General features: G+C 47.7%; 1 long non-coding RNA gene across 1 annotated transcript; it reads right to left on the bottom strand.

The window, feature by feature from the left end:
* Window positions 1-267: 267 nt before the first annotated feature.
* On the bottom strand, window positions 268-13,377 carry LOC139074158 (uncharacterized). The gene is made up of 4 exons (XR_011523677.1): window positions 13,020-13,377; window positions 12,549-12,694; window positions 4,554-4,695; window positions 268-4,323 (listed from the first exon to the last, which is right to left on the bottom strand). It is a non-coding gene; the product is annotated as an uncharacterized lncRNA (long non-coding RNA).
* Window positions 13,378-15,239: the final 1,862 nt, after the last annotated feature.

The raw sequence follows: 15,239 nt of genomic DNA, 5'->3' as shown, positions 1-15,239 counted from the left end.
TGCTATTCACAGGGCTTTCATGGCCAACATTTTCAGAAGTGGGTGGCCAGGTCCTTCTTCCTACTCTGTCATGGTCTGGAAGCTCTGCTGAAACCTGTCCACCACGGGTGACTCTGCTGCTATTTGAAATACCAGCGGCATAGCTTTCAGCATCACAGCAACGTGCAGCTACCACAGTATGACAACGACAGATGGGTGATGTGGTTCCCTGACCAGGAAATGAACCCGGGACCGTGGTGGTGAGAGGGTCAGATCTTAACCTATAGACCACCAGGGCTGGCTTCTCTCAGTCTTTATTGCTCTTTTCAGTTCAGTTCTCTTCTCTGTTGTAAAAGGTCTCCATATATAGCACTTCTCTCTTCCCAGAGTTCTCCACTTTGTCGTTATATTAGTGACTGTTCTCCAGAGAAACAGAACCAGTAGGATATGTACAGATATCTATGAGATTTATTACAGCAATTGTCTCATGCAGTTATGGAGGCTAACAGGACCCAAGAGCTGTCCTCTGCAAGCTGAAGAATCGAGAAAGCCACTGGTACAGTTCAGTCTGAGTCTGAAGGTCTGAGAATCAGGGGCTGAGGGTATAAGTCCTGGTCTGAGTCTGAAAGCTCGAGGATCAGGAGCACTGATGTCCAAGGGTAGGAAAAGATGGATGTCTTTTCCTACCCAGCTCAAGAAGAGAGAGAGTTTTCCCTTCCTCCACCTTTTTCTTCTATTCAACCCCTCAGCAGATTGGATGATGCCCCCTGCACTGGAGAGGTGATCTTTACTCATTCTACCTATTCAAACGCTAATCTCTTCCAGAGACACCCTCACCTACACACCCAGAAGGAATGGTTTACCAGCTCTCTGGGCCTCCCTTAGTCCAGTGAAGTTGACACATAACATTAACCATCACAGTCATCCTCAGGGAGGTCTGGTAAATTGGGGGTTGGGGTCAAAAGGTGAATGGGTAGCACTGTCTTCCCCTATAGACCAATGGACAGTGCACAACGTTCTCCGCTCTAACCACGCACATGCTCACCAGGTCAGGCTCCTGCTGTCCACCGTCCGATGGACAGCTGCTTCAACAACTGCTGAAAAGACGAAATGAGATAACGTCTGCGGTAATTATGCCAATAATGGTTGTGTTTGTTTATCGAGTGCTTACTATGGTGCCAGGCACTGCTCTCAGTCACTTCGTGTGTATTGGTTCATTCAATCCTCACAAAACCTGTAAGGTAGGGATTTTCATTGTTCCTACTTTTATAGATAAATCACAGTGAAGTGCTAGGATTCAGTGAGCCTAAAAAGGCACCTAGCTCATTGAAAAATCTTAGTGAATGTGGTGGCTGCAACAGACACTTCCACTGGCTCATAAAAGCCAACTGCATGTATGTCTTTCCAGCTCTGCATACAGTTGGCAGCTTGCCAACTCCGTGACATTATGTTGGCAACTTGAAATTGATCATGGTGAGAAAATTTACACCACAAAAATTGACAAACACTACAGATTAGGGTTTTTTCCCCCCTTTTTTTCCTGAAGAGCCCACTTCACCACCATGACTACTAACATTCTACTCCTATTGGCATAGAAACAATCTTAGAATTAGCCCCTCCTAAAACCAATACACCAAAAAAGGAGACCCTCCAAAATTTCTTAAATGGAGGAAACCTCTTCACCAGACTGACAATAAAATACAATCAGGGAAGAGTTTTACTCCAGTGGGCTTCAACTGTGGGAGCAGGAGAAACCTTACCTATGACCTATGGCTTGTGACCAGGGACAAATGGTTTGGAGAAACTCCTGGTACAGGTTCGAGAACCACAGATAATTTGTCATCACTGGGTAAGTTTGGTCTCGTTGTGCCCCACCATAGCCTTTTTCTGGATAGGTCCTGGAAAGGAAAGATGCTGTCTAGCAGACCATCGAGGGGAGCTGTAAAAAGAGAGGGTCACTCCAGGAGAGGCTGGGGGAGGAGGGGCAGCTGGGCACAGTGGACTCAGCACGGGGAATGTGGAGCTCCTTGGGTCCTGGTTCCAGTTCTGTGTCCGCCTCCCTGCAGGAACTCAGGAAAGTCACGTGGCATGTCCATTCTTTTCTGTAAAACGAGAGGATTTGATCTAGAAGGAGCTCCAGAAGCCATCTAGTCCCTCACTGCCACATACAAACGCTTTGTTGACAGAATATTCTGAAGATTATAAATCATTGCACCAAATCAACTGCCACGATTTTCATGATAACTTTTCTTCTTATTTAAGCATAAAACCAAGACATGTGTTGTAAGGAAGGAGAGCTGAATTGGTATTTGGACGTAATGGCTAACAAGTGGAGACAGAAGAAATGGATTGTGTGCATATCTTGTTTATCAAGCCACCAAGTGTTTCCTGAGGACCCAGAGTTACCGGCTCTGCGCTGCCTCCGTCCTTGCCCTCCTCCTGTTTGTTTGCAGTGATTTGTAATCATTTCCCTGCCCCCCTGGTAGATTATGAAGGCAGGCCTCACACTGTGTTTATTTCTTCATTGAAACCTGCTATGTACTTTAAAGGAGACCAGAGGTAGATGAAACAAAATTCTTCTGTCAAGGGCTTGCTGGGAGGAGAATGACAGAGGAAACCAGTGGAAAGTAGCAGAGGCAGAATAGGATAGGGTGCTCGCTAGTAAGGGGTAGCCTCAAAGTGCCATAGATGTTGCGAAAAGGAGGGCTCAGTGGGGCCAGGGGTTTGAAAGGTGCACTCACTCAGGCCGACTGGGGATGGAGGGTGGCAGGGTTGTGGATAACATGACTTTACAGAGAGAGAAGCTCAGTACAGACACGGCCGCTATGCTCACACGAAGTGTAAGTTTAGATGCACTTGTGATAGTGAAAGGGGACCCATGGGCCAGGGCAGAAGTAAAAAGATGTGAGATTAGAACTCTCCAAAGCTAGGTGAGCAGCCGTCTGAATAAAGCACACGCACCTACAGGCTGAGGTGAGCGACGGGCGAGGCAGTGCAGAGCCTGGCAAAGCTTAGGTTCCCGCAGGCCCCGCGGCTGAGCAGGGGAGCAAACTGGGGAGGGCACCGTGTGCTTTGCCCTAACCCTCTGGGCTGGGCTGGCTGCCTTGAGAGGCACATGCTGTGCCCTGAGGAACTGCGTGCTTTCAGAGTGACCGCTGGCAGCTGGCCGCTCGGTTGCACCACTCGAGATGCAACCCGAGGCCCCGGAATCCCTGTGCTTGGGGCCTCGGACATGCCAAACAAGCCAGACACACAGCGAGTGTCATTCCTCAGCCTTCACACTCCTCAAAGCGGGAAGCAGCTTCTCCAAACTAAGCACCTCTCAATGGGTGCCCAGGGAGTTCAAGCTCCTGCCCAGGCGTGGTGAGTACCCTGTCCTGAGGGTAATCAAAAAGTGCCATTCTGTGGCTGCATCCAAGAGGGGCTCCAGCATCAGACTAGTGCCGGTTAATGGATATGAAAGTGGCTTCCAACACTGAAATTCTATCCTTCTGTGGAAGTGCACATGTGATGGCCAGAGGTATTTATAGACCAAGAGTCCATAAAGAAAGTCCCGTAATGGAACACACAGGAATTCGCCAGGTGCTCTAGAAAGCCTTCCAGCGCTTCCAGACGGGCCCCTGCCTCACCTTGGGGCTCCTTGGACTAGAGTAGTGCACCCTTCAGATAGCACTGTCCCCAGGGCCCTGGGTCATCTGTGCACGACTCCCTCCTCCCAACCACGCTGGAAGCCCCTTAGGGGCAAGGACCACTGCTTTCTCCTCTAGGCACCCCCAGCACTGAGCACAGTGCTTCCCGTATAGGAGGCACTCCCCCAAGGATTGGGGAGCAGAATTAAAGCTGGCCATAGAGCAGGCAGCCACTTGATGTCTCTCCTTCCAGCCGCTCTGTTTACTGCGCCCCACGCCCAAAAATGAGGACTTTAAATCAGGAAAATGGCCCCAGCAACCGGCTTCCTCAGGAAGCGCAGCCTCTGGAGCAGGAACCCGCAGCTTAAGGAGAGATCCGCAGCCCTGGGAGCTTCCTTTCCCGTAAGGTGATTGCCCACGGAGGCAGAGAGACCTGTAGAACGTTTCAGCTCTCATGGCCTCTTTGGGGAAGGAGAGCCGGTGCCCTCAGCTGACAATTTTGAAATGCTAATTGGGTACATATAGGCCTGGTCAAGAGCACCCCCGCCAAAGGCCGGTCTGCCTCTGCATGTTCCCTGGTCGTGATGGCTGGAGTGTCTTCCCCGGAGACGGCTCCCCTCAGGTTGGCGTTCATTCTCCACTGTGTTGAAGATGATGTTTCTCATTAGGAATGAATTATAGACACACGTGTAGACTTCATGTAGCAGGTAGGATCCTGCAAGGAGATCGTAGATAAGCTGAATAGTTATATATTGAATGATTTTACATCCATGGAGAACTCATGAGCTCAACCAGTGGCATATAAATATAAACTATATATAAAGATAAACTACATCTTTATATAAACTATATAAAATAACTGTATAATTTATTTTCTATAACATATAATTAATCAATATATTTAAATAAATATATGTAATAAATAAATAACATATGTTTATTTACTTTTTGTAATCACGGAGACTTTTCTTCCAATGAAACCACTTGGGCGAGCCCCATGTATCAAGCAGGTGAAGGTGGGTGTCTGCTTGGAGCCGGGTGGAGGCTGGGGCCCTGGAGCAGGCTGGCTCCCTCTCGCTCCGTCTCCCTAGAGAAAGCCACAGGAGCCTGGGCGTGAAACCTTAGCATGCCCTGGGACCCCAGTAGGAAAACCACTAGTCCTAAGAAGCCCTACAATTATGAATTCTCTAAGACATGATTCAAAACATTTTTCAAATGTAATTGCTATTCTCACGAGCTGCATTCCCCCTCAGCGTTCCATGCCAAGAATTTGGGTTCTAATGCAAACCTTTCGCACCACCTAGGAAACCAGAAGAGCTGGGGGCTCCTCTGTGCCCCTCTAAGCAGCAGCTCCCTCCCAGTGACCCACCCCTTCTCTCAATTCTTCTCAGGCCAAAGCTCTCTGTGCCCCTTTGACCAGTGGTCCACCCTGACCCCAGCCTTTACCCAAGTGACTCTGCGTGGCCTGAATGTGTACTTGCTCCCCAGTCTCTCCAGCTGCAGACCCTCCCTGGCATCTCCAGCAGAGGACCCAGGCTTTGAGGAGGCCACCCATCCCTGTGAGGGCCCAGGGAGCCCCCTAAGAAATGAGGCCGAGGCCCGAGTGTGTCCCAGGGCAATGGACGGGCAGGAGCAGGGAGCTGTGAGTCCAGCTCACTCAAGGTCTCTGGGGAAGAAGCTGTAATCAGTGGGAGTCAAAACAGGGAGGGGATTAGAGGCTAGCTGTGGGATTTTCCTCTCCCCCAATCCCCACTGAATCCACCGGAGAAACGGAAGCCTAGGAGAAAAGGTGGAGCCCTGGCTGACAACAGGGAAGGGTGAGGTCACCAAGCCAGAGTTCTGAGGAATTTCTGCACGACGCTGTGAGGACGAGAAGGGCCAGACTGCTTGCGGATGAGCACATGCGAGGGAAAAGGAGAGGGACCCCTGGGAGTGGCCTCCAGGGTGGGGGCTGCGGGGACCAAGGATGAGCCTGTTGAACTGTGTCCCCCCGCCCTAAATTTGTATGTTGAAGTCCTACACCCTCCGAATGTAACCTTATTGGGAAATAGGGTCTTTACAGAGGTAATCAAGTCCAAATAAAGTCATCAGGGTGACCCTGATCCAATAACACTAGTGGCCTTGTGAAAAGGGGAAATTTGGACACAGAGGCCCCCACACAGGGAGAAGCCGACGTGAAGATGAAGATGGCCATTCGCAAGCCGAGGAGAGGGGCACGGAGCCGATCCTGCCCTCCCAGCCCTCAGAAGGAACCAGCTTTGATGACACCTTGATTTTGGGCTTCTAGCCTCCAGAAATGAGACTCAGTTTCTACTGATAAAGCTACCCAGTTCGTGATACTCTCTTACAGCAGTCCTTGGAAACTCATCCAGCGGGGGGCCCTGGACTGGCACTCAAGGTGCCAGCCACGTGAATGATTGAGGGTGGTGGAACCACTGGGGCAGGCGCCTGGGCCCGGCTGACTCCAGCTACCCCGTACTGCTCAGCAAAGATGGAGCCTGGCCGTTTCCTGGTGCTTCCCAGGGGCCCCAACTCTTCTTCTCAGCTGATCAGATTCCTACTCTAGCAAGACAGAATGATTCCTGATCTGACAAACGACACATCCCAGACAGACACGAACTTGAGCTTAAGACCTTGAAGAGCAATGCAACACTTTACTGAAGGTTTTCTTGAGGGAGAAGCAAAATGTGTGTTATGTTGCCCAGTTTCCTGTGATTCATGCTGTCTGCCCCCCTCCACTTGCTCTCTCCCCTTCAAAGGCCAGCACGCACGACATAAGAGCTGTGAGATCTCTTCTCTCTCTTCTCCCACTTACTTTTCTTTCCAAAAAAATCCCAGCTGCACTGGTTCTTCCCGCTTCCCCCTCCCTGCTCTGTTCAAGCTCCTTCAACTTCCTTCCCCATTTTGGCTATTTCCCCTCTTTTTGGTGGCTAATGCTCTTTCTTATGTTGGTGGGTTTAGCTTCTCTAAGCTTCTTCCTACTCTTTTCTTCAGCCTTTGACCCAAACTGAACAGCAAAGGTAGGGCCAGAGAAGATTTCTTCCTCGTCTTCCGGGAGGAGTTTGCAAAGATATCATTTAATTGCAAAAATATCATTTAATATATATATTATCAATAGCATTGATGATAGAATAATTGCTAAAGTTACTTCATACCAAATTGTTTGTGCTACTGCTCAGAGTGCACCAATTAAGGAAAATTTTGAATCTGAAGCTCATCCTGATCAGGGAATAGAATAAACAGCTAAGCTTGATACAGCTAATATTAATAAGACACCTAAATTTTTGTGGATTAGTGGATATGGTAAAGGTAATGAAATTCATATTCTTAAGGTTAGCGGAAGGGCTAAGATTGGCGCAATAATAGACTTTGATAACATTAAGGCTCTTAAACGCTCTTTGATAAATAATTTTTTATATATATACATATATATATATATACACACATATGTAATTTTAGTTTGAGTCACGAGGAAAGATACAAGATTTGCCTTTCTCTTTGTCTAGGCCTAAATGTCTGTGCAGAGATGCCCATAATCTCAGCCAGAACTCTGAACTCCCCAAACCACACACACGCATAAACCTCTTTAAACAGCTACCACATCCATTGTCATCTCCTCTCAATGGCACTGTTTGCTTTAAAAAATTTTCATTTTTTGATTTCACATGTAATGTTTACTCTAGAAAAAACATAAAGAGAAGCTAAACGAAAAGAAAATTAATTCTACCACTCAGAGATCACTGTGAACATTTTTGTATATATCCTTTCAGATTTGTTTCATTGAAATACACACACGAATATCTATCTTCTACATCTATTTGTCTATCTATAAATAAATATTTATAAAAGTGGGATCGAACATATTCTATTTGCGTATTTACAAAAATGACATTGAATACATACTATTTTGTAAACCCTCTCATCTTTCCATATCAACACACTTATTTGCACCATCATTTTCAGGGGCCACTTTGGTCATTGTGGAAAGGTCACAGGCAAGTCATTTTCCTGATGACGAGGCGGAAGGAGGATAGGAGAAGGAATGGAGTCAGTAACATTGCCACACTCTGACACACAAGCACGCATGCGCATGAAATAATTGTTGATGGATTGAACAAAACATTAGAGAAAGATTTCTGAAAGAGAACAGCTGACTTATTTGGGACTAATTACAATGACTTTAATAGAGGGATTTTAGGATCATGGGAGCGTTGTCCTTAACTAAATCGAAACATAATATTCTCCAGCAACTCTGCTAACTCAGGCTTGTAGACTCATTTTAATTTTGAGTTTGAAAGTCCTACATCCAACAGCTGCCAAAACTCACTAACGAGGGCCTCCGTGAGTCCAAAGGGCCTCGTGAGGGGTGTTGGAGTGAAACCTTCAGGCTCTGGATGCAGGATGTTCAGTAAATCTGGACAAGCTTGAAGAACCACCCACACTGTAGGGAACTTTTTAGACCAAACTTTCTGGGATTTATGCATCACCGCATAAAAATTTCCCATGACTTAGATGACCAACAGGGAAAACAATACTGTTTTTCATAAACAGTTGAATCTCTTGGCTCAGGGAGCAGTGCTTGAGAGACACCACAAATGCAGCAGAATCACATAGATGTTCACGTCCCTGTCAAGGCCAGAAGCAGAACCGCCAAAGCTGCCGCGTGGCGCAGGTTCTGTGTGATGGCTGTGAGAAAGGTTAAGAGCAGGCTGGTACAGGCACTGTGTCTCTTAATAGATGCTCTCGTGGCTGAAAATTTTTGCTGAGATGTCTGGCATTTTTTATGCACATTCCAGACAGTCCAGGGGCTTCTGGCCAGCCTATGTGAATTTAAGGGGAAAGAAATAATTATCTTCTGGAATGGCCCCATCACGGAGATTGGACCCGGTTATCTTGTTCTCTCTGATGATTGGATAAGGGAGACACTCCAGCCTGGCAGCTCCCTCCTCCCCAGTGTCTCAGAGTGACTCAGGGGAAGCACACTGGAGTCATCTCCTTTGGGTGGCTGATTTCTTGGGGAGCAGATAGATTCCCTGCCCTGCTCCACTCAGTGGCTCCTTTCCTACCCTTCCTGTCATTTAGGAAACTCAGGGCGCAATTGGGGTGGCCCGTGGAGTCCTACCCCCCTGAGTTTGTACAGGAAAAACTTTGTAACGTTGGTCATATGGTGTTGAGAAATTTGTCCCCCAGTGCCCATCCCACCTCACACGTTAGAGTAGACCTGATTTGCAGATACTGGATCCATCCTTGCCTTCCCAGCCCCTTTGAGCTCTAGGCATTGATACTTCCACTTAGACTTTCAGCTCCCTGACCCCCGCAGGTATTAATATTTTTGATCAAGTCTGCGTCTGTAATAACAGGTTTAGTCCTACCTTTGGGTGGCATAAGAGATCCATCTGGATCCAGGACATGATTGAGGTGAGGCCTGGGCACTGGCGCCCCAGCCTGGCCCACGTCTTTCCCAACACCCAGCAGGCTTGTCAGGGACACACCTTGCTTCTGCTTCGCTTACAGGTTAATCACCCAGAAACTGGATGTCTGATTCATACTAACGGGCTCAATAGCTTGCTGATTCTACCTCCGTGAACAGGGTGAAATGTAGAAGAGAGTCATTGATCTTTAGGTCAAAAAGTCCTGAATTTTTATTATTTTTTTTGTGAGGAAGATTGGCCCTGAGCTAACATCTGTGCCAGTCTTCCTCTATTTTGTATATGGGTCATTGCCACAGCATGGCTTGATGAGTGGTGTAGGTCTGCGCCCAAGATCCAAATCCGTGAACCTCAGGCTGCTGAAGCAGAGCGCATGGAACTTAACCACTATGCCACCAGGCCAGCTACCTGAATTTTCAGTTTTTTTAAATTGTGGTAAGATACACATAATATAAAATTTACTATCTTAACTATTTTTAAGTGTCAGTTCAGTGGCATTAAGTACATTCGTATTGCTGTGCAACCATCACTACCATTCATCCACAGAACTCTTTTCATTTTCCTAAACTGAAACTCTGTCCCCAGTAGACAATAACTCCCCACTCCCCCCTCCCCCAAGCCCCGGCAACCGCAATTCTGACTTCTGTCTCTACAGATTTGACTATTCTAAAGACCTCATATAAGTGGAATCATGCAGTATCCGTCTTTTGTGACTGGCTTATTTCACTTAGCACAATGTCCTCGGGGCTTATCCCTGTGCAGCATGTATCAGAATCTCCTTCTTTTTTAGGATGAATAATATTCCATTGTATGTATATACCATGTTTTGCTTATCCATTCATCCATGGATGGACACTGGGCTTGCTTCCATCTTTTGGTTCTTGCAAACAATACTGCTATGAACACTGGTGTACAAATATGGTCCTGATTTTTTTAATTAAATATTTTTACTTTGAGATAATTGTAGATTCACATACAGTTGTAAGAAACAATGCAGTTTTGTGTGTGTGTTTAGTTCTATGCAATTTTATCACTCGTTTAGATTCACATATCCACTACCAAAATCAAGATACAGAGCATTTCCAACACCTCAAGGATCCTTTGTGTTAACAAGGCCCTGATGTTCAGTCCTAGACTTTATGCTGCATTTCTAAAGCGTGAGAAGCAAGCACATCACTCAGCCCTCATCTGAAGATGTCCTGCTCCGGGTTTCCCAGCTGCCAGCACAGAAGGAGCAGCTGAGAGACCTGGGTCTACGTGATGGTGCCTCACCTGAAGTTTAAGCCACAGCCTCCAGGGTGGTGAGTGGGACAAGGGATGCGGGTGGTGACTCCTGGTGTCAGCACCTTTAGCCAGTGCTCCCGTTGGTGGTCACCAACCACCATGCTTATTCCATCAACCACCATGCTTAGTCCATCAACCACCATGCTTATGCTATCGATCACCATGCTGCTAGTCACATCCCAACAAGCATCATTGGAATTAAATCCTAAGAAATGGCCTTTCAAATAAAACGCTTCCACTAGAACAATGCTCTTCAAGAGGAATGAAATGTGACCTGCATATGTAATTTAAAAAGAAACGTGAAATTAATTTTAATTAATACATTGTATTTAATTCAATATATGCAAAATATCATCATTTCAACATGGACTCAATGTAAACATTTTCAATGAGGTATTTTACATTCTTTTTTTTCATACTAAGTGTTTCATACCTGATGCATATTTTCACTTCAGCGCATCTCAATTTGGACTAGCCACATTTCAAGGGCTCAATAGCCAAGTGCACTGGTCAGCCCAGCTCCAGAAGCAAACTCTGTCCTGCTGAACTCTGTGACCATGCAGGAAGCTTGCAGAGTCCATTGATCTGAGCATCTACCGTGATTGGTGCTCAGGTAGGCCATGCCTTGGGCCAGCTGGTGATTGGAATATATCAGCCTTGCTCTTAAGGTTTTGTTACTTTGAGAGCCTGTTGTTTATTGGCAGCCCTCATTGGTCCACCTTTTTCGTGGTCCCAATATCAGAACTTGTCTAGAGGGCCAGAAAAGAAGGACTTGGTCCTGAGATGCACATTGACACCTTTGGACAAGATGGAGGCAAAGTCAGCTGGCAGTAGCTTTTCAAAGAATTGAAATGCAATTCCATACTGCTGGAAAGGAGAACTCTGGAACTGGGTACAATTCCAGATGGAACTCTGGAAGTTGGTGTAGTTCCCGGGACCCAAGGGGCTTGGGGATTCCGCATCAGTCATCTGGGCTGACCTCACATGGGCTCCGGTGGGAGGGGCAGTCCTCTATCTCTTCAGGCACCTCTGTGCCTGCATTCTTCCCAGGACTCGGCACCGCCACCACATCCAGCCTCAGGAGATAGCTGGAATACCAGCGCCCACGGGCGTCCTTTGTCAGCTGAAAGCTCCCTGGGAATGGGTGGCTGCATGAAAAGTCCTCTGTGTGTTGTAGGCTGGGACAATGTACCACAGCCTACACTTTCATTATGGGGATATTTCTCTATATGCTTAATGCTCCCAAGAGAAGTGCAGATTTTCTGCAAAATGTGTGGCTTGGTGGGCTTGCACATTGATTGCCTTCCTTGGAGAGGTTACTATTCAGAGTCTGACCTCCCTCCCTATGCAGGTGCATAACACATAGTGCATTTTGAGCTCTTGGAGGTGTGTACAGACGGAGTCTGTATATTTTGCATATACTGGATGAAATATATTATTAAGATTAATTTCATCTGTTTCTTTTTGCCTTGTTAAATACGGCTACTTGAAAGTTTAAAGCCACATCTGTGGCTTGCATTATATTTCTATTGGGCAGTGCTTCTCCAGTGGGTACTGGACATTATGAACCACTGGGTTGGGGGTCATGACACCCACATTCCAAGGTGATCTCTGGCACTAACGAACTGGAAAACTTTGAGCAAATCCCTTCTCTGGGCCTCAGTTTCCTCATCTGTAAAATAAGAGAATTGAACTGGATAATATCCAAGCCACCAACAATTTTCAACTTCTCTGCTACCGAAACAGCACGGGTAAACGAGAAAGAAATGATGGTTTGGCCCAACCAGTCTTCATTCCTGCAGAAAGACAGGGCTCATGCTCAATCATCCCAATAAAACGTTGATCCGCAGAGTATTGGTAAACGGACCTAGCATTGTGAGCGCTCTTATTTATTCATTAGCCACTTCCCAACTGAATTCCCTAAGGACTCTTCTCTCTCTGGAAAACGGAGCTCCTGATCTCATCACAGTCCTACCTAGAAGGTACGTCGGGCTACAGGCCTGAGAAATCCTACTCCGGCCACCCTGCAAATGCAGGGCCCTGCTTCTCAGAAATCAATTTCAAGGCAAGGGAGCAAAGGCTTTAACTGTCTCTTCCAGGAACACTTGTATAGAAATCTTTTAAGAGCTGAGGGGAGTGACTGCATCTGGGCTCTTGCCTTCTTTATTCATGCAAACTTTGAAATAAATATTTAAGATGAGCGAATAGAAGAGCCAAAATTACTCACCGCATTTTCCTTTGTATCAGAGAAGACTGCAACTGGTAGCTCTCTTTTGCCTTCCTCTGTGCTGATCCCTTTCCCACCAGCTGGTCACCATTCCTTTCCTTCTTGTCACTTCCCTGTTTTACGAACCTTGGCCAGTTTTCTCTTTCCTTGGGAACAAAGTCTAGTTGGCATTCCAGTGTTCCCTCTCTCTGTCCCCCTTCTCCTGCCAGCTTCCCCAACCCCCGCCGGCTGGCGCCCACTATCCCAGGTGACTTGCCTTCCCCAGTCAGCCCAGCTCTGAGCCCTGGCTCCTGGGTCCCCTCTGCTTGGAGGGCAGCTCCTGCAGTCCCCGCTGACTTTGTCTTCTCAGCTTCTATCATGCCAGATTCCTCCACAGTAGCTCACAGAGCAATAGCTACTCTTTACTGTGGGCTTATGCTCTGATTCCTGCTGTCCCCACTTTATCTTACATCATCCTTCCAACAACCATACCTGGTGGGGACTGTCACCCAGGGAATGGCAGATCACGGGTGTCGGAACCCATCCAGTCCACTCTGGAGCCCACAGGTGTGAGTCCTATGCTGACTTCCTTGCTCGTGAGGACTGACTTCTCTTTCTTCTTCATTCCTGAAGCAGGCTTGACTTCTCTCTGTCACAGCACGTGCATGAGTTTGCTTGGTGGCTGTCACAAAGTACCACAGACTGTTGTGGGGGGAGGGGGTCTTAAACAAAAGAAATTTGTTGTCTCACAGTTCTGGAGGCTAGAAATCTGAGATCAAGGTGTCGGCAAGGCCTCTCCTTGGCTGCTGGATGGCCGTCTTCTTCCTGGGTCCTCCTGTGGTCTTCCCTCTGTGTGTGTGTGTCTTAATCTCCTCTTTTCATAAGGACACTAGTCCTACAAGATGAGGGCCCACCCATATGACCTCATTTTGGCTTAATCCACTCTTTAAAGGCCTTGTCTTCAAATATAGTCACATACTGAGGTGCTGGTGTTTAGGAGTTCAACATGTGAATTTTGGGGACAGGACTCAGCCCACAGCAGCACCGATCACTGTCAACTTGAGACTGTCCTGACTTAGGTGAGCGCCTGTTTCCCCTCGAGGCTAACAGAGGCTGTGTCTGATTCAGCCCTGTGTCCTTCTCGTGCCAAAGCCAGCTCAGCACTCTTAAGGAGGCTCTCCCACTTGTGAGCAAGTCTGGATCTTAAGGGCCAAGATAGCCAGGTGGTCATCTGTTGTGGCGGGTGGATGAGTGGTGTCTTTTTGCTTACCTGAATGTTTCATTTGCATAATGAAACAGAGAATACAGTCACCAGCTCTGCCTCCAGCTAGAAAGGGATCTCAGGAGGCCCGGGGACCCTGTGGGCTTTGAGTGAGGTCCTGGGGTTAGGGAAAGGGTGGGCTGGGGGCTGAGCTCCAGGCGGAGGAGACAGAGTGGTGCGCCCACCTCTCAGAAGTGAAGGGGGCTTGGTGGGTTTGCAGGCTGCTATGATGCCTGGGATGTTCTTGTGTGTCAGTACAGGGCAGTGAGGGGGCCAGAGAGTGACCAGAGAAGCCACCAACTACAGCTGGGGCTAGGTTTGGGATGCTATAGATGTTGGCCAGAGGAGCTGGGTTTTCTTGGCTCCTTCTTGCACGTGAGGTCCAATTACAGGGTTCAGATGAGGAGCTGGGCAGCCAACTGGCAGTGGGAGGTGCTGAGAAAGGGCCGATGAGCTCGGGTCTGCCCAGCCCCTTCCTCAGGTGCCTGGAGTTTCTGGGAACGGGAATCTTCAGGCTTATTGTTGCTTTTTTAAAATAAGAATAATTTAGCAAATCCTGCTGAACTGTCCCCAGGCTTCCCTGTCTTGGTAAACATCACCATACAGATGCCCCAGCCAGAGACATGACCACCACCCAGATTCCTGACCCTCATTCTCTTGAATGAATCCGTCTCCAGGTCCCAGAGATTCTACCTCTGGAAGGCCTCAGGAGTCCAGATCCTTTGCCTTACCACGTGCAGGCCACCGTCCTCTGGCTGGGACCGCTGCTGGGATGTGGGCTTCCTCCAAGGCCTAGACCCCTCCCCCGCCACTCATTTTGTGCTCAGCGATCAAAGACATCTTTCCAAAACGTGAATCATTCCCCTGCTTGGAAATTTCCAGTGGCTCTTGGTTGTCCAGGTTAAGTCCAAACTCTTTATGTGACCTCCACGCCTGTTCAAGCCCAGGGCCCCTCTTATCTCCCACCGTTCCGCCACAGTCCTCCAGTTGTCAGCCACATGGAAAATTGTTAGAGATCTGCGCTCACCGTGGACCTCTTCCTGCCTCCGTTGCTGCTTGCATCTCACTCATCCTTCCCATCAGATGCACCTTTCAGGGTAGTCATCCTTGATCCCTAGTCTGGGATTGCGTACTACTCTCTACCACCCCTTGCATAGCACCTCACGGAGGGTGTCCATTTACCTGGTTGCATTTTCCACAGATTCTAAGCTCCTTTAGGAAAGGGCCATGTCTACCTGCTTCCCTTATACTCTCAGTGCCTAACACAGAGTTTATACAGAGAAGACACTCAATACACACTTCTCAGTTGAGCGAAGAGGTCTTGCATTCCTGTATGAGACCACTTTCACTTGGTTTCTGCTTTAGCAGGCCTGCCTTTTAGGATGCTGCCCTCTTTCTGACAGACTCAGGACGTCACTAAAATTGGGACCTCTCACTGTGATGTTATGATT

The sequence above is a fragment of the Equus przewalskii genome, chromosome 10 (assembly GCF_037783145.1).
Source record: "Equus przewalskii isolate Varuska chromosome 10, EquPr2, whole genome shotgun sequence".
NCBI classification, from domain to species: domain Eukaryota; kingdom Metazoa; phylum Chordata; class Mammalia; order Perissodactyla; family Equidae; genus Equus; species Equus przewalskii.
The sequence above is the reverse complement of the archived record's forward strand: the minus strand, read 5'-3'. Positions and strand labels throughout refer to the sequence as shown.